The sequence below is a fragment of the Notamacropus eugenii genome, chromosome 4, assembly GCF_028372415.1.
Source record: "Notamacropus eugenii isolate mMacEug1 chromosome 4, mMacEug1.pri_v2, whole genome shotgun sequence".
NCBI classification, from domain to species: Eukaryota; Metazoa; Chordata; class Mammalia; order Diprotodontia; family Macropodidae; genus Notamacropus; species Notamacropus eugenii.
Window position 1 is genome coordinate 331,623,054 of NC_092875.1, and position 19,195 is coordinate 331,642,248.

Genomic DNA, 19,195 nt, shown 5'->3' on the forward strand with positions numbered 1-19,195 from the left:
CTTTTGAGATCAAAGAACAGTACTATTCTACTAGGTTTTATTTGTGAGAAAATCTCACCAATAGGACTTATTGCTTAATGTTACCAATTGAAATTACTTAGGTGGTCTTCTTTGTTAAACTGGTAATTAGTAAAGCAACAATCATTCAATCAAGAAGCATTAAGTGTCTAATATGTGCCAAGTAATATGCCAGTCACTTAGTATGTAACAACAAAAGTGGTTCCATCCCTGATTTCAATGAGCTATATTCTAACAATGTAGACCAGAGGCCCATATACAGGTATGGCAAATATATAAATACAAAGCAGATACAAGACAAATTTGTCAAGGAGGGGTAAGGGAAGTCACAGACAATGGACAGCTGAGGAAGTGTCAGAAAAGGACCTATGTCAAGTTAGCATTTGAACTGAAACTTGAAGAAAATGAAACATTCCAAAAGGCAGGACTGAGTAGGGTACATTTTCTAAGCATGTAGGATATCCAGTTCAAAGGCATACAGATGAGAGTTGAAGAGTCAAATGTCAGGTATAACTGGATCGTAGACTATGTGGATAGAAATCATAGGTAATAAATCTGAAAATTTACATTAAGAGCATGTTATGAAGACCTTCAAACACACAATAGAAGCATTTTATACTTCTTCAAGGTTAAAAGAAGGAATTCAAGTCTTTTTGAGGAGAGAGGTTACATGGTTAGGAATGAGCTTTAGAAGAATGACTTTCAGTAAACAGTTAAAATGTGGGCAGACTTGAATCAAGGAGAATAATTAGGAAGCTGTTGTAATCTATAAGAGAAGAGACTAGGGCATAAACTATAGTTGGGATAGATACACATCAGGATGACTGCAGATTGCCCCAGATGTGGTGAGAGACCTTGGCCTTTTGAAGTTAAGGTCTTTAGCAGGTCTCAGTACTGACTGAGCCAAAGCCTATTCAGTGATTAAGACTAGGTTAAAAAAAATGAGGCAAAGAATAGCCTTTTTAACTTTTTTAAACAATTCTCAAGATCAACAAGTATCATCCACTCACATAGGGTTGTAAACCATTTGCCCATAATGGATAAGAAGGTTTTTTTTTTCTTTTTATTTACCTTGTTTACCTTTTTTATGCCTCTTTTGAGTCTTGTACTTGAAGATTAAATTTTCTTTTGAGCTCTAGCCTTTTCAACAGGAAGTTCTGGAAATCCTTTACTTCACTGAATGTCTATCTCTTTATTATGCTCAATTTTGCTGGGTAATTGACCCTTGGTTGTAGTCTAAGCTCTTTTACCTTATAGAATATCATATTCTAATTCCTCTGATCTTTTAATGTAGAAACTGCAAGGTTCTGTGTGATCCTGATTGTAGTTCCTTGATATTTGAATTGCTTCTTTCTAGCTCCTTACAGTATTTTCTCCTTGACCTGATAATTCTGGATTTGGGCAACAATATTCCTTAGCATTTTCATTTTGCAATCTCTTTCAGAAGATAATTTGTGGATTTTTTGATGACTATTTTGCCCTCTGGGTCTAGGATCTTAGGGCAGTTTTCCTGAATGATATCTTGGAAGATACTGTCCAGGTTCTTATTTTCATCACAACTCTCTGGTAGACCAATAATTCTTAGATTGTCTCTCCTGGATCTCTTTTCCATGTCAGTAGTTTTTCCAATGGGATGTTTTACATTTTCTGCTATTTTTTCTTTCTTTATATTTTGTTTGATTTATTCTTGATGTATCATAGAGTTAAACAAATTAGGGAAGCATGGAATAGTTTATTTGTCAAATTTACGGAGAATGGAGGAATTTATGACCAGACAAAAGATAGAGAACATTTTGAAATGCAAAATGGATCATTTTGATTACATTAAATTGAAAAGGTTTTGCACAAAGCTAATGCAAACAAAATTAGGAAGGAAGAAGAAAACTGGGAAAGAATTTTTACTAGTATCCGTGATAAAGGCCTCATTTTTAAAATATACAGAGAACTGAGTCAAATTTACAAGAATACAAGTCATTCCCCAATTGATTAATGGTCAAAGGCTCATTTATCTGATGCCATGGTCTTCTTTGGCAATGAAAGACAAACAGGGAACAATCCTGTGAGTAGATGCAGCTGGCTGAATGGGGACCCAGTTAGCTGGGTAAGTCAATTCCTCCTCTCCTGTCTGCCTCCCCCTCCCCTTATAATTCCTCTCCAAAGGACGGTAAATTTGGAGGGCCAAAAGATGCCCAGTTGACTTGGGTTTTCCTGGCTCCTTTCCCTTTCCTTTCCTCTCCTCCACTCCTCTCCTCTCCTCTTCGTTCCCCTCCCCTCCCCTTGCCTTCCCTTACCTCTCCTTTCCTTTACCCAGTATTGTCCTGTCCTTTCCCAAAACCTTAAACCTAGTGCACTCTGAAGCTGGGACACCAATGTGCCCCTGCCTAAGGGCTCTTCTGGACCCTCCTAGTTTTAGAGTAATTATTAATAGTAACTGTTGCTGTTTCCCTCCCAGCCTGATTTTTTTCTTTTTCTTGGCCTCATTAAAGGGGCCATGCCTGGGCTACTTCTTAAACAGAACTGTTCAATGAATGGGTGTTACCTCACCCTAAGTGAATCCCTGAAAGACTTTGGCCTAAAGGGCCCAAGGTCTCCCAGTGCATCTCCAGTCATCCTGATGAATATCTGATCACTGGGTTCAGATGGCTATGGAGGAGAAGTGAGGGTGGTGACCTGCACAGCCCTCCCTTACTCAAAACAATGTCAAGTGCAAGTCATCTCATCATTTGTCTGATGGCATGGTCTTCTTCAGCAAGGTACAAACACAACAATCAAAGGATATGAACAGACAGTTTTCAGAGGAAGAAATTAAAGTTATTTAGAGTCATATGACAAAATGCTCTAAATCACTGTTGATTAGAGATATGCAAATCAAAATAACTTTGAGGTACCACATCACACTTATCACTTTGGCAAACATGACGAAACAGGAAAATGACAAATGTTGGAGAAGATGTGGGAGAGTTTTAACATTAATTCATTGTTAGTGGAGCTTTGAGCTGATCCAGCTTTTCTATAGAATAATTTGGATCTATACCCAAAGGGCTGTAAAATATGCATTCCTTTGATCCAGCAATATCTCTTCTATGGTTGTATCCCAAGGAGATCCTAAAAATGAAAAAAGGATTCACAGGTACATAAATATTTATAGCAGCTTTTTCTGATGACCAAGAACTGGAAATCAAGGGAATGCCCATCAATTGTGGAATGACTGAGCAAACTGTGGTATATGAACATAATGGCGTACTATTGTGCTATAAAAAATGTTGAACAGGCAGATTCCAGAAATACCTGGATAGACTCATATGAACTGATGCTGAGTGGAGTGAAGAGAACCAGGAGAGCATTATACAGAGTAACAGCCACAGTGTGTAAGGACTGTTTTTGATGGCCTTAGTCCTCCAGAGAAATTCAAGGACCTAAAACATTTCCAAAACATGATGCAAAATGCCATCCACATCCAGAGAAACCAATATGGAGATGGAATGCAGAATGAAGCAGATTATTTTCTCTTTTGTTATGTTTTATTTTGTTTAGTTTTATTCATGCTTTCTTCCATTTGTTTTAATTTTTCTATGCAGCATGACTAATGTGTTTAATATGTGTTTAATAAAATGCATGTGTAGAGTCCATATGAGACTGCTCGCCATCTTGGGGAGGGAAGAGGAGGAAGGTGGAGGAAATTTAAAACTTATGGAAATGAATGTTGAAAATGGAAAACAAATAAATAAGTAAATCTGAAGAAAAAAACTCACAAACTGACCAAATAGAGGTTTATTGGTATAATTTGTTTATATTCCAGTCATGCTTTTTAGATCTGTCCTTTCCATTCTTCCTTCATTATGCCAACTGTCATAACAAAGGAGGGAAAATGTTAAAATTGCTTCTACTATGTCTGATAGCTTATACAATGTTCTGTACTCATTGGATTTCAGGTCTTCCAAGGAAGAGGGAAAAATGCATTTGCTCATCTTTTTCTGGGGCTAAGAATGGTCATTGAAATTATACACATACATATCATTCAGCTTCAGTTAAGTGTTTTCTTTTTTCATTTACATAGTTATTGTGCACATATTTTCCCTATTTCTGTTCCTTTCATTTCTGCATCAGTTCACATTTCTGTCTTCATTTCTTTGACTAGCTTATTTCTTAGGAATAATAATATTCCATTATAATTATGTTTCAAAATTGGTTCAGCCATTCCCTGTGGGTGCCAAAGGATACCCTTATTCTTTCTTGTTTTGGGCTATTACAAAAAGATCCAACATAAATGTTTGCATTCATATGGAAGAATTGTTTTTATTTTAATTCTTTAATGTTGCAGAGGGAACTCATTCCTAAGAATTTCAAAATTATTGAGTGAAATGTTTTTATTGTTAGTTAAAGGAATATTATGGCATTAATGAAAGTTAGAAGGAGATATTTGATGGAACAGGGGAACATTCCCAGTCACTTTGAAATCATTCTCATGCATGGATACTTACTTCATAGACACATTCATAAGCATACATGCACATAACATATCCACACCCACACAAATACCTATATATGTATATATATACATATATATATATATGCATGGCTGAGCAACAGGGATTTATTAATATAATAAGATTAAAATACCCTAAAATTTGAGAAAGATAGATGGAGAGATAGATGATGAGGATACTGAATTATATTACTCTATGTTCTAAATGATAGTGTTAGATTATATTGTATTGAATTGTATTGTATCATATATCATATCATATCATAATGTCATACTATATTAGTGGTCAGGACTGGTACCAGCAGGTTAGAAGATGGAGTAAATGTGGAAATTAACCTGGTAGAATAGAATGAAAACAGTAATTGTAAAATACTATTTAAGAAACTGTGAAATTCATTTGAATCATAGAGCTACACCTAGGTGAAGATGGAAAAATCTCTCCTGAAATGAATGTCAATGAAAAGCTAAATTGCATGTAATCTTGAATGCCTAGGGACAAAAGCACCCATTAGGAAGAATCATCCCATGTGTAAATGCTAAAATGCAATGTATTTTAGGAAAATGAGTAAGACAATAAAAAAAAAAATAACCACCAAATGCTCACACCTAAGTGTTATTCTTCTGTATTATAGTTAAAGAAAACGATAAAAAAAAAAAGCAGCTCCATATATTTCTAAAGAAAAAGAAAAGTAAATGTAAAAGGTACCATAATTGTAAGGTTTCATTTTTAAAACCAAATTAATCATTATAAATAATTTTAACGTTTTCTTAGGATCATGGAATGAAAGGAGACTTTTTCATTTCCACTTTTTAGTAAGTGACATATTGTCAGAATGAGACGAATCTTGACCTCCTTTAATGAAACTGTGAAATCCTCAAAATAATGTTTTTAAATGCATAAAATGAGAAAATATAGCATTACAAAGGTATACAACTATGTTGAAATATGTGTTTGGATATGTCCAGTTACTCCAAGTAAAGAACCTTTTATCTAGTTCAAGCTCAATATTCTAAAGACAAAAACTTACAGTCCACAGAGGTGAGATAGTATTGCCCAATGTCACTCAGATTTTATGTGAGATTTAATGACAGAGTAAAAGGAACTATATTGTGAGTTCAGAGTATTGGAAGTTATGGTATATTCCAATGCCAAAAGAATTAACACTGGGTATCATATAGCAGGCAACTAAAATGTAGGTGTCAAATGTTAGCAGGGTATACAGTATGTGACATAAGGGATTCTAGAAAGACTGGAATGAAGAATGTAGTTAGTGCAGGTGTACGGAACCTGCGGCCTTGAGGTGACATGTGTCCCTCTAGGTCCTCAAGTATAGTCCTTTGATTGGATCCAAACCTAGCAGAACAAATCCCCTTAATAAAAGGATTTGTTCTGTAAAACTTGAACTTAGTCAAAAGGCCACACCCAAGGATGCAAAAGGACACAGGTGACTTCAAGTTCACAGGTTCCCCATCTTTGAGTCAGAGAAATGCTTGAGAAAAGGAGAGTACTTAAATATGAGCTCAAGGCATAACAAATGGACAACCCATTTTTTAAAAAAATTATTTATTTTTAGTTTTCAGCCAATGCAAGTTTTTAACTTGTATCCTCACAATGTTTGTGGAATGCAAGAAAGAACCCTTGTGAATTGAATGGACTCTCTTCAGCCATTGTGTTGGAGTATGAGGACTTGATTTGCCCAAGATGTATAGGGTTGGATGGTTTGCAATCTTTATTACTGAAAAAAAAAAAAACAAAAAAAATCCAAATTAGTAAGATCACAAATTCATTTAAGTATTTGAGTACATACAAATCAGTGGATATTGTTAATCTCATGTAAACAATTGTTTTCCTGTTCATTCCTTTTAAAGAGATTTGTAAAATTCTTAAATTTGACTTTTGAATTAAAAAAAAGTGCTTATTAACATAAATGGAAATTGATCCACAGAGGGTTATATATGTATATAAAGCCCAAAGCTGCAAAACCTTTTAGTGCCTCTAACAATCATTAGGATTATTGGCTTTAATTTAATCAAAGTAGAATAAAGTAATCCAGAAGTGATGCTATCCCTTCTTTTTTTGTCTTTTTGCCTGCAACATTTCCCAAAGACTAACTGTGACTTAAATATTACCTAAGAAATGCATGATTTTTCTCAGACCACTTAGAACTCAGAAACAATTTGAAAATTCATTACCAGCTCTCTTCTAAAATGTGATATCATCACAATATTTCAACAGATTTTTAAAAACCACAACTGAACAGATTGATACATATAAACTAATACCTAGAATATACATACACAAACACATATACACATATACATATGTACATACATCCAAATATGTGTATATGCAAATATTGATATGGACATATAAATACATTACCAAAGGATAGCAAACAATCTGAATTGGGGGGGAAGGGGAGTGCTCTTTTGACAATACAAAAATCCCTCCAAAGGGGGTAAAAGATTTGTTCTAAAGGAGAAATCTTTTCATCTTGTTATTTCCTAGTTTTGCAGCTCTGCAAAATAATGTTATCTTGAAAGGGAAGGAATAAACTTTCAAATTTTGGAGGCATCCATCAATGCTGTAAACCCTACTCAATCTTGAAACCTAGATATGGAAAAGGCCTATTTTATAATGTCATTTTTGTTATCCACCATCCTAGGTAGAACTGTTTTATGAAATAGATTTGTTTCAGTTTGTCCACTCTCATTGCAAATGCCTCTGGGACTGGCATTTCTACCATTTTCCTTAGGAGAGTCATTTCAGAAACTAATAGAACTCACCATCGAGTTGTCTGGATAGTCTACTTAAAATTCCCTTTTCTTCCTTTCCTCTCATTATTTCTCATTTTCCCCCCACAGCCATGCTCCATAAATCATCTCCTTTCTGCTTTATAACTTTCAAATACTGAATTTCAAACATTTGTCAAACCAAGTAACATTCATTTAGCTCTTTTTTCGCGTTTTCTCCCAAATCAATCATATTCCTTCATAGATAAATCCTTCAGTCCCTGAAGGTCTTTGTGACTCATCTTTAAACACTGTCTCATTTGTGTCCTTCCTTCCTGATGCTAAGATGTCCCTAACACAAGGTGGTCCTTTATGGTTTCAGTCTTGAATCACTGAGAGAGAACTCTCTATACTATCACAAAATAAGTGGGGCCAATGCCTTGCCTCCTCTAGATTTTATTAGCCCATTATATCCTCTAAGTCCTTCTGGTTACAGTTCTGAATTTCCTCTGAAGTGCTAAGTTTGGGTTCACTACTGCCTTTCCCTGATGTATTATTTTCCATCTTTCTAATCCAAATCAAATTTATTATTACTGCAAGTCTAATCTCCATGGATTTCTTTGCTGCAGTTCATTTTCCTCTCTGCTGTTTGCAATTGTATACTAACTCTGAAAAATTCCACCAATGTCCTATTTACTCCTATTTCCAGGTCATTAACCTAAATGTTGAGCAGATTTGATCCAAACCTCAGTTAGGTATGGCAGGAAATTTCATGGTTAGTTGATAATCAAGAACACTTTTCAGATATGCTGAAGTTTTACAGAGTTCATTGTTACCTGCTTATCTTTTCCATCTTTTCCTGTCTAATTCTACTAACCTCTTGTTGGTAGTAAATGAAATACATTCTATTCCCTTTTGTTTTGCCCGTTCTGACCTCCAAACCTGATTTCTACACTGGTAGCATAAAACTGTTATTTGTCTAAAAAAATAAAAGAAAGAAACAAAACAAAATACTGAAGCTAGAATGTTCATGCCTGGGCATTGGCTTTCAAATCAAAAATGCTTTTTTTTTTTTTTTGCAAATAGCATGCAATGATTGTATTAAGATCGTTCAATCAACTCAAACTCTGTTGCTTCTCTTTCTAAAATCATATATTAGTTCTTACTATGAGCAAGGGACAGTGACTATTTCTGTGGATTCTTAAAAATTTAAATTCTTGCTGTCATGGAGCTTATATCCTACTGGAGATTCCATATGTAAACAGAAAATTGTTTATAAGATAATATGCAGAGGGACAGAATGCTACTATTTGAAGAGAGAGTAACAAAGGCTTCAAAGATGTAGCACTACCCAACTATTTAAAACTCTGCGCAGCTGTTTGCTTTGGAGGATGCATAAGAAAAATAAAACATCTCTCTCCTCCAAAAGCATACATTGGAGTAAAATGACAAGGCAACTTCTATGAAACAATAATGAATAAAACATGAGAGAATATATTTGACAGCTAAATTTTGTGAGAAAGATGGATTTAGCATTTTATGATCCTTTAGATATAAACATAGAGGGTGATTATATCTCATTAGAACGTAACCTCCTTGAGCAGAGGGACTGCTATTTTTTTTTTAGTAGGGTTTGGGATGATTATAGTACCAACATTTAGCATAATGGCTGGCAAAAAGCAATTATCTAATAAATTCTTGCTGATTGATTAATTGCTTATAATCAATGAGGGCAGATATAGGCATTAAAGGAATTTATTGTTTCGTGGAAGAAATGAAGAATGAATTTTATTCTTACCAGTTCTTTTCTTGGGTAAGAACTCGATGTCTTTATTTCTGAAAATACTACTTAACTCATGACAAAACAAAGGACATATAAGAATTTTCATCTCTTTTTTCTCTACTTTGGAGGATATCATAACCACATTTATCTTGAAAGAACACTAAGCTCAATAAAATTTAGTTTAAATTCAGACATGAGTTCTGCCTGTGGCTATGCTACTTACAAGATGTGGGACCTTAGGAATGTCACTTTGTATGCTATGCACAATGAGAGTATTAGACTAGTTGACCTCTCAGATCACTTCAAAAACCAAAATTCTTAGAATTCTATGAGATGGTATACATACGCTTTAGTTTCGTTCCAAGATACACTTGTGTGTGGAAACTTGGTTTTAAGAGACATTCTTTAATTTTTTTTTCCAATTCAGTAGATTTGTTAGAAAGAGATAATCATGAAAATATTCATCTGAGTTGTCATAGATATAAAAAATCTGGACTTAAAAGGGAAACATGTAAGTGATAGGGTCTGATTATGTGAGCCAAGGACAAAAATGGTTCCTTGATTTTATCATTAAATGTTGGGATTGATTGTGAATTGGAGTAGTTCAACTTCTCTTTGAGTCATTGTAACCTTCTGTGCTCCTTTGGATTTCAGAGGATACAGACCAGGTTGTCATTCTAGAGTATAATCAGGTTTAAAGTCACTATTCTCTGGGTTACACTGAAAAATTCCTTGAAAATAGAGTAGGAAAAATTTTAGACATTTCAAAAAAAAATGTTCTGAAAATATCTAAATCATTCAGGTCCAGAAGAGTTGATTCGTGGTATCCTTGAGACGAACAATTTTCAACCTCAATTTTCCAGAAAGGCAAGATAAAGTTAGCAATTTCATCACTGTAACTAAATTGTTTCAAATGTCCACTGTATATCACAGTGTTTCGATTAATATTGTAATCCTGTCAGGAGTCAGAAGATGTAGGCTAGAAGTGGAGAACCTACAGCCTTGAGTGCAACCTTTTGACAGAACAAATACTTTCATTAAGGGGATTTGTTCTATGAAGTTTGGATTCAGTCAAAGGGTCTCACTTGAGGACCGACAAGGTGACATGTAGCTTCAAAGCTGAAGCTGCAGGTTCCCCACCCCTGATATAGGCTCATGACATACTTCTGCTATTTTTTAGCTGGGAAAACTTGAACAATATTTGTTGACTATTATCCTCAGCTACCACGCAAGATTGGTATGAGAATCAAATCAAATATTTAAGATCATGCATTATAAACTGTAAAGTTCTATACAAATGGGAGTGATTATTACCATATTAGTCAACTTGAGTTGCAATATTTTCACTTTCAGTTCTTAATTTATCTAAATCATATTCTTTAAGACATTCAGAAAGGAAGTATACTTTTATATTATGCACTATTGTTAACATTTGTGAGATCTTCCCTTAGGCCCTTGTCATTTTTTATTTTCTTAGTGAAAGGAAAAAATGGCCAGGTAACAATGAACTTTTCATATACCTAAAGACACATGTCACCTACAATACTGGCTATACTTGCAGGGAAAAATAAAATAGACCTGACCAAAAATACTTTGATCAAAAACTCACTCTGTGATTAAGGTTTAAAATGGAAATTGCTGTATGAAAATGAAAACTGATGGATTATGGCACATAAGATGTTTAACTCAAAGAAGATAAGACTTACACTGATGTGCAGTGAAATGAGCAAAACCAGGAGAGTATTTTACATGTTTATCACAAAAATCTAAAAGAAAACAATATTGAAAGAATTTAGAATTGTGATCGATACAGTGACCAATCATGACTTCAGAAGTTTATTGATAAAATATGCTTCTCATATCTTAGTAAAAAGAAGATGGATGAAGGTTTATTAAAAAATCAGATGTGGTCAATATGTTAATTTGACTTGATGTCATTTTTAAAAGGAAAAGTTTAGTGATAGTGATACAAAGAAAAAAAACTTAAGAAAAGAATACCAAAAGAACATTTTTTAATTCACTGAAGTAAGCAAAAAGAAGTTCAGAATCGAACATAAGCAGATAGCATAATTATGTTATAGTTGTGTTCAAGTTAATATAAACTTTTAAAACCTGATATAATAGAACTCAATATTTCATAGTCAGTGCTCTTTCATGTTCTTCACTGTATTATATACATTGTTAATTTGTTTAATTGTTAATTGCATAGCAAAAAGGAAAGTTCAGAATTAAAGTAAGATTAGTTTTCCTGAAAAGGATAAGGGTTTATGACAGGACAGAATACTACCCAAGTGTCAGATCCTGCAAATTGTTTAATAACTGAATATAATGACTTTAGGTAATAAGTAAATGAACTAGAATAGGAGAATGAAGACGGTGGAAATGACGGCTAAAGAAAGAATACATCAGGATATTAGAGAAGAGTTATCATTATAAATAGTACAGTCTTTGAGAATGATGGCAGAATTCAGAGTAAAAAGAAAGAATAAATTGGATTAATTAAAGACTTTCAGAAACTTGGAAGAATAACCCTAGATCTCAAAGGAGAAACATGAGGATGAGGAAATTTTGCACACCTACATTGCAGAAACCTATAAAAAAAATAAAGTTTACTGAGAATGGAGATAGAGGAAAGGTCTGGAAGGAGCAGTTATAAAGCAAAGAGATTGCCCACCTCTCTTCCAGGTCCTACAACTGAGGTACAATGGTGGAAGGATTGACATTTGGTAGAAATAGTTTCAAAGGAGAATGGTTTCTTTAGTAGACACACACACAGAGATTTGTTTAAATTGAAGGGAGGTGGTAGAAGGAACATTTTCTGAAAAGTTGTTGGGACGCAGCATCATCATTTATTTTTATTATTGTTGGTGCAGTAGCCTTAAATGTGACAAATATATTAATCAAATCACCACAATGCACAGGGGACTTTGCAAATTGCAGATATTACAAAGAGAGATATGAAATAGATCCTTGCTTACAAGAAACTTACTTGAATGTAAGTTCCTGGAGTGTAGGAATAAAGACTTATGTAATCATTATCTCTATAAAATCATCCTCTACATACAGTACTCTGCACACAGATTGCATCCCATAAATATTTCTAGGATGAATAAATTAATATATTAGAAGTAACATAGAACCTTCAATTAGATGACTGTTGGCCAGGCATTGATAAAAAATAAAGTTCTGGATTAGAATGATAATAAATGAAAGAAAGGAAGGAAGATATGAAAGACATTTGAAAGGGGAAAATTCAGCAATGAAAAACAATACCTGACTAGACTTACAAAACAGCAAGACTGATAAATTATTTGCATCATGTACTCATCCTGTAATTTACTCTATCTACTTTGCTATATGACTTTGGAGAAGTTACATAACCTGTTCTGAACCACAGTTCCATCATTTAAAATGTTTAAGGTCATTGCCAGCTCTAAAATTCTCTGTTTGCCCTGGATAAAATACTTTGGCTTCTACAAAACAAAACAAAACAAAAAAAATAAGGTTTTACATGTGCACACTTAGAAAGCAAAAGCTAAATATGTGTTCCCATTCAGTCCATGGTGATGTGCACTGCTTTGTTTGTTTAGTGAGACTTTTTATTATGTGATCTAGAATATACTTTCCCTTTGTCCATTCATTGTAGCATTCGATGACATGTTCTAAATCAATTAGCAAATATATTTCATTGTGTAGGTGTTTTTTCTTCTCATTTTTTAATTGGTTTCTTACATTATCACATTGGAATGTACTAACATGCAGTGAATGGAATCCTTTTATAAACATTTTATTGGCTCTTTGCAAAGAAACCTCCCTGTGATTTTTTTTAGCCACTCAAAGGTAGGTCCCCAGATAAGCATGCTCTAGGAAAAGCAAAAGTCTGCTGTGATTAGGAAGACTGGTGGATTTGCCTTTCTAAAGGCAGACATAATACTTTATAACTAAAATGGGGCATAACAATGTAGAAATATGAATATGTAAATATAGGATGATATATTCAAGAACAGCAGGGTTTGTGCCCCTGTACTTTCCCTCATTTGTAAAATTAGAGTATTGGATTAGTTGGTTCTGAAGGTCCTTTTAAGGTCTAAACTTCTGTAATTATTCTAGGAAAAGCCAGAAAAATCTATAAGTAGCAAACTAATTCATATTACTCCAGGGATACTTGAGAGACCACCCCAACCCCTTGTACCTAAGCAGTCCCCTCAGAGCAATCCCCTCAAAATGCCCGTTGACTGTTACCTAAATTTCCAGTTTTAATTTTATCCACTACCAATGTAAATCTCCCCTTCCAGCAAAATAATATTCAATTCCATAAACATTTTTTAAATTCCTATTTGTAAGTCATTTAAGATGTGAGAATATGAAAGAAAGGGGAAAAAGCATTACCTACTCTCCATACACAGTATTCATAAGTAAATATAACAAAAAATGAGGAGTAAGAGACCAGTAAAAATTGGAGGTATCAGGGAAGTCTTTACTAAAGGCTTAATACTTAACCTGAGATTTGGAAAAAGATAAGGATTCAGAGTGGGGGTGACAAGATGATACTCTATTTCTGTAATAGCAGACAGTTCTTAATGATGCTCCTATTCTCCAAACTTCATTTGTGACTGGTTTTCTAAGCTTCTTCCTTGGGAATATCAATTTCTGATTGGTGAAAATTGACCCTGTCCATCCCTGACATAGACATAAACATACCACACTACTCCCTGAAAATCACGCTACTCAGCTACTTGAGTATCCTTCTTGCTTTTTCCCATTTGTTTCACTGACTCAAAAATAGTACCCAAATCAATATTACCAAAGCCCCCTCTTGTACATAATGTTTTCCCCAAAAGAATGTAAGCTTCTTGAGGGTAGGGATGATCTTTCTCGCATTTATTGGTATTCTCAACACATTTTTAATTCATTTTTGGATGCAGGAGGTGTAATGTTGGGTACAGAAAGTAATTAGTAGAGTATTTTGTTTGAAAAACTAAAAAAAATCCCACACAATTATGAAGGGGAGCAAGAAGAAAGGTATGAGAAATAAATTTGAGGAAGATCTTGAATGTCAAGTTAGTGGGACTGGATGTTTTTTTTTTTTTCGGCAATGAGGAGAAACTGAAAGTTTTTCCTTTTTAAGAAAAGGATGATTTAATCATATCCACCTTGGGAAGATTACTTTGATGGTTGCCTACAAAATACATTAAAGAGGAGAGAAAGTAAAAGAACAACTAGGAGATTATAACAACAGTCTAGTTGAGAGATCATGAGGAACTTGAATAGGGTGAAATCTACTAACATGGAGAAGAAGGACTCTATGGAAGAGATGCGGAAATAGAATCAACAAAATTCAGCAACTGATTGGATATGAGTAGAGAAAAAAAAAATATAGGATGACTCTAAATTTAAGCACAGAGGAAAATTGAAGGGAAGGGTACACCTAAGACAGAATATACAGAGTTTCTTATAGGTCTCACAGGTAATGAATGTTAATGTGGTTAGGATCCAGAAAAGATATTAAGACTAGCTTTCTAGAATTAGGAGTTGTCTCCATAAAGATGACCATGTAATTCATTAGTAGATGAGAAAACTGAGAGAAGTGTTGTATAGATAACCAAGGAAAAGGCTGAGTATAAAGGTTTGGGGGATGTTTGTACTTCTTAGTGAAGAGAAAGATCATAGGTTTTGTGCCAGAAGTGACCCCAGAGATTTCTGACTCCTCATAGTGGAAGAAGTACCTGGAAGTGGTAGCAGAAAGGAAGGATTATATTGACTCGTCCTGAATGAGGGCATCAGGGCACATTAGAGTGGAAAGAGTCAAAACTGGAGTGGTAAAAAGTGTGCTTTCTTCTAGAAAAATTCAGGTTACAATCAGCACAAGAAAATGTAAAGACTTAAAAAAATGAGAATGAAGGGTCATTTCTTAGAAGTAATAGTATGAGATGAAAAATGAAAAGGAAGGGCAGAAAAGGAATGAGTTGGGGACATGGCAAGGAACAAGAGAACGAGTGAGATATTGCTTCTAACAACAAAACAACCCCACCCCTTGAATTTAAGAGTTAAATTGTTAGCCGTAAATATTAATTGACTGGGGTCTTTACCTACCTGGGTTCTCTGAAGAAGGAGGGCACCATTGATACGTCATTTCCTTTCCAACAATAAAAATTTAAAAAAAAATAACTTGGGAGTCATAATATCAGGAAATGCAGAGCAAGTGTGTGGTCCCATGAAACTGAAATGAACATGCACATTATGACACACGATCAATATCATCTCATGACAGTGGGGATGTTTAACTATATACTACATTTTCTGTCCTCTAACAAAGAACATGCTTGATAGCTTTGTCCTTTGTTCCATGCTTTCATCATCATTTAACCTCCCTCCAGTGAGGGATTATCCACTCCCATGTTTTATTAATAATGGCCCATAATCAGATAGTGCTCTATATTCTAAAGTCTTCCTCATGATTATTCATTTTGGCATAAAAGTGAAACCTAGGTCCGTCAAAGACTATACATTTGGACAGAATTTTACCAGAATTTCTTCAGCTGGAAAGGCTCTTTATCATGGTAAAGTGATGTATTGTTTCTCTCTCATATAAGGCCACCTCTTAAATGGGAAATTGGAGAAAATTCATCACAAGAATGTTGGCCAGCTGCTGGGTTAATTTCTAGCTACAGTAAACTAATGAAACCATCTACTAAGGCACGGAGGAACTGTGATCTTTATCAGTGGACAAAATACTCAAGAATGAAATGAAGCCTCCTGAAATTATTGAAGTGTAGCTTGATTTATAATTTGCAAAGTGTTTTCCTTATGGCATCCCTATGAAGTTGATAATTATATAATTAGTATTATCTATAATTATATAACTATAGCTATACAGTTATCTATAACTAACAATTATATAACTATATAACTGTTACTATAATTAGTGTTATCCCTATTTTTAGAGTATAAAAGAGAGGTTTAAAGAATTAAAAAAATTCTCATTGTACCAGGGTGAACCCATCCTAATTGCTTGCCTCTTTTCTATGCTCTGATCACAAAGAGGCAGATAACTTTACTACTTTGACACTGTTACCTTAAAAGTATGTCAAATATCAACACAAGGAATTCCCCTTACTTTCATCCCTAACTATTGACTGTTATTAACTGATCTGTAATGTTACATCTTCCATGAAATTTTCTCCTGCCTCTTCCTTCCCTCTACATGGGAGAAAACAAACAAACAAAAACAACTTTCTTCCCTTCTGATTTCACAATGGAGTTTACTCCCCTTAGGCATACCTTATAGCATAATTCATATTATATTTATCTATCTATCTATCTATATCATCTGCCCTAGATTGTAAGTAAGTCAAGAACAGGGTATTCATGTACAGGTGTCCCAAAATCTTGGTTTTTTTCCAATGTCTGACCCATCAATTTATGTATGTGCTCCATCAATAAATTATCTTCTTAAAGTCAGATTATCACTGCATTTGTTGTGCTTTGCTTTTAAACACAGTAGATTATAGAACTGAAGGTGCAATGGAAAGATCATAGAGAATAGAAAAGTAATGGGAGAAAAGGAACAACTGTAGAGATCAGCAATTCTTTATCTGAATAATAACAATAAATGCTGTGAAGGGGCAGAAAAGAGGTCACCAAAACTGTAGCTTAAAAAACCTTCCATATTGTTTATGGTGCTTTTACAGGACACATGGGACAGCCAACATTAGGAAGGAGGAACAGAAATTTTATTGACTTTTTGCTCCTCTTTGAGAAGGTTTTATACTCAGTGGAATTCTTTCTGCATTCTCTTATTGCTGCTATTATTTTAATCAATAGAGATTGGATGCATTTCTTCCTATTTGAAGTTATGGTGGTGGAAGACATGTCAAAAAGAATGGCAGTGATATCTTTAATAGTGTATGTCTCTGTTCTTTTAGGTCTACACAATTTATTTTCCATAGTAATCCTGTAAGGTGAGCTTATTTACATGGTATATTAAATTTAGCAATAAATAAATAAAATTTAAAAAAAAAAACCTCTTTCCTTACAATAATCCTATGAGGTAGATAACTTTTCAAAAATGTAATGAATCTACAGTCTTAGAAATGTGTGTTCTATCAAGGATACCTGTTTATCCTCTGAGGTCTTTGTCCATATCATCTCATAAATCCTTCATAGTTTGTTTACTCAATGTATTGCGGGCCATCCTCTTAATTTCTTTGTATGGAAACTGATAAAGCAGGAGAGAGAGAGAGATAGACAGACAGACAGAGACAGACAGAGACAGAGACAGGGAGACAGAGACAGAGAGAGAACATACAAACCTAGTTTTCCTAACTCCAAATATGGTATCTTTACTTTGTGTAATGTTACCATTGAGAGACAGGCATGTACCAAATTATGGCTAATCCATAGAAGCCTGGATTTAAAATATGTTAACAAAAAGCAAACTATAATATGTTTACCATATTTTCATACTATCTCCTAATTCTTTGTTTTAGTAATTAGAGAGACATGACTTTCCCCATTTTTTTCTTCAAATCAAGATGTTTCATGCTTTTTTCTTAAACATTCATTTTGAACACATAATAACTAACATATCAAAAGAAAGAGCTAAAACTACAGATTTGGGTTCCACTTGTCTTTAAAGATATAAGAAGCATTGACTTTTTTTTTTTTGTAGTATTTTACACAGTAAGTCTGTTTCATAGCAATCCCTATTGCTTATGCTTAGCAAATGGAATCTAGTAATGTTTCTGAATTATTAACCAACAAGTTTCATTTATAGCAGGAAGCAATTGAGGAAGATATTAGCATGCAGGATGCTTGGAATACAAAGAGTACTGTTCTTTAATTCATGGATAAATGAAAGGGGAAATAACATGTTGAACATTGGATTCTACCTTATAAAATGATTACAGTAGCATATATTATTCAGGCAACACTTAGATAGCCAAAGTTCTTATTCAATCATCTGCACCCAGGCTTTCCCCAATGCCTCTTTGAGGGTTGAATTATTCCATGAGCAATTGACAAATGGGTGGTCAGAGGACTGCATTGATTATTAGGGCAGATTTTATTGTTTAGTTGAGGAGATGCTTTCTGAATCTTCCTCAAAAACATTCAGAATGAGAATATTTGATAAATAAAACTATATTTAGACTTAATTTAATTTAATTCTATGATAATTTGGCACATGGTCCCATGATAACAAAATACATTCAGCTTGATTTGCCCTTTCCCATCAAAACTAAGTATTATAAAATATTCTATCATGTTTACAATTCTTCAAAGCACTTATACATTGATTATATCATTTCATTCTCATACCTAACAAGAGTAGGTAGAACAACACATTTGGTAGACTGAAAGAGAGCTAACTTTGAAATGGGTTCAAATTCTTCCTTTCATACAATGCTATACAACTTCAGGAAAGTCACTTTACCACGCTGGTCTGAATTTCATTTTCTGAAAAATGAAAGCATTAAATTAGATGTCTTTTGAGGTCAAGGCAGTTTGAGAGCCGTGTTCCTATGATCAGAAGGACAGATCTTAAAGATATGTTGATACAAAACTAGTGGGTGCAAATATTGCTACAGGTGAAAATCCAGAGAGACACAGTATTCTATAGGAAACAAGGAACTCCTGTCTGGAGATAGAAAAATCTTGTTTGTGTGTGTGTGTGTGTGTGTGTGTGTGTGTGTGTGTGTGTGTGTGTGTGTCTGTCTGTCTGTCTGTCTGTCTGTCTGTCTCTCCCTCTCCCTCTCCCCCTCCTCTCTCTCCCCATCCCCCTCTCCCTCTCCTTCTCCCTCTCCCTCTCCCTCTCCCTCTCCCTCCCCCTCCCTCCCTCCCTCCCTCCCTCCCTCTCTCTCTCTCTCTCTCTCTCTCTCTCTCTCTCTCTCTCTCTCTCTCTCTCTCTCTCTCTCTCCCCCCCCCTCTCTCTCTCTCTCACACACACACACACACAATGCTATTTAAAATACTCCCTTAACGTACCGCTGAAATGGAAAAATGTACATACCTGAAAAGAAACTACTTAAGTATTTAATAATTGCATAATGAAATGGTAAAATCTCACCTAGATATTTAAATTAATATACATTTATTAAGAATCTACATATGTAACTCTTTGTACTAAGCCCTACCCTTACATTCTTCTGGGGGGATATAAAATGGGGTGCAATGGA

The 19,195-nt window shown here is 34.5% G+C and overlaps 1 protein-coding gene across 3 annotated transcripts in view; it reads left to right on the forward strand.

Moving 5' to 3' along the window:
* The window catches only part of RIT2 (Ras like without CAAX 2), a 523,011-nt gene that overhangs the window by 255,117 nt on the left and 248,699 nt on the right, over window positions 1–19,195 (forward strand). The window lies entirely within an intron of this gene.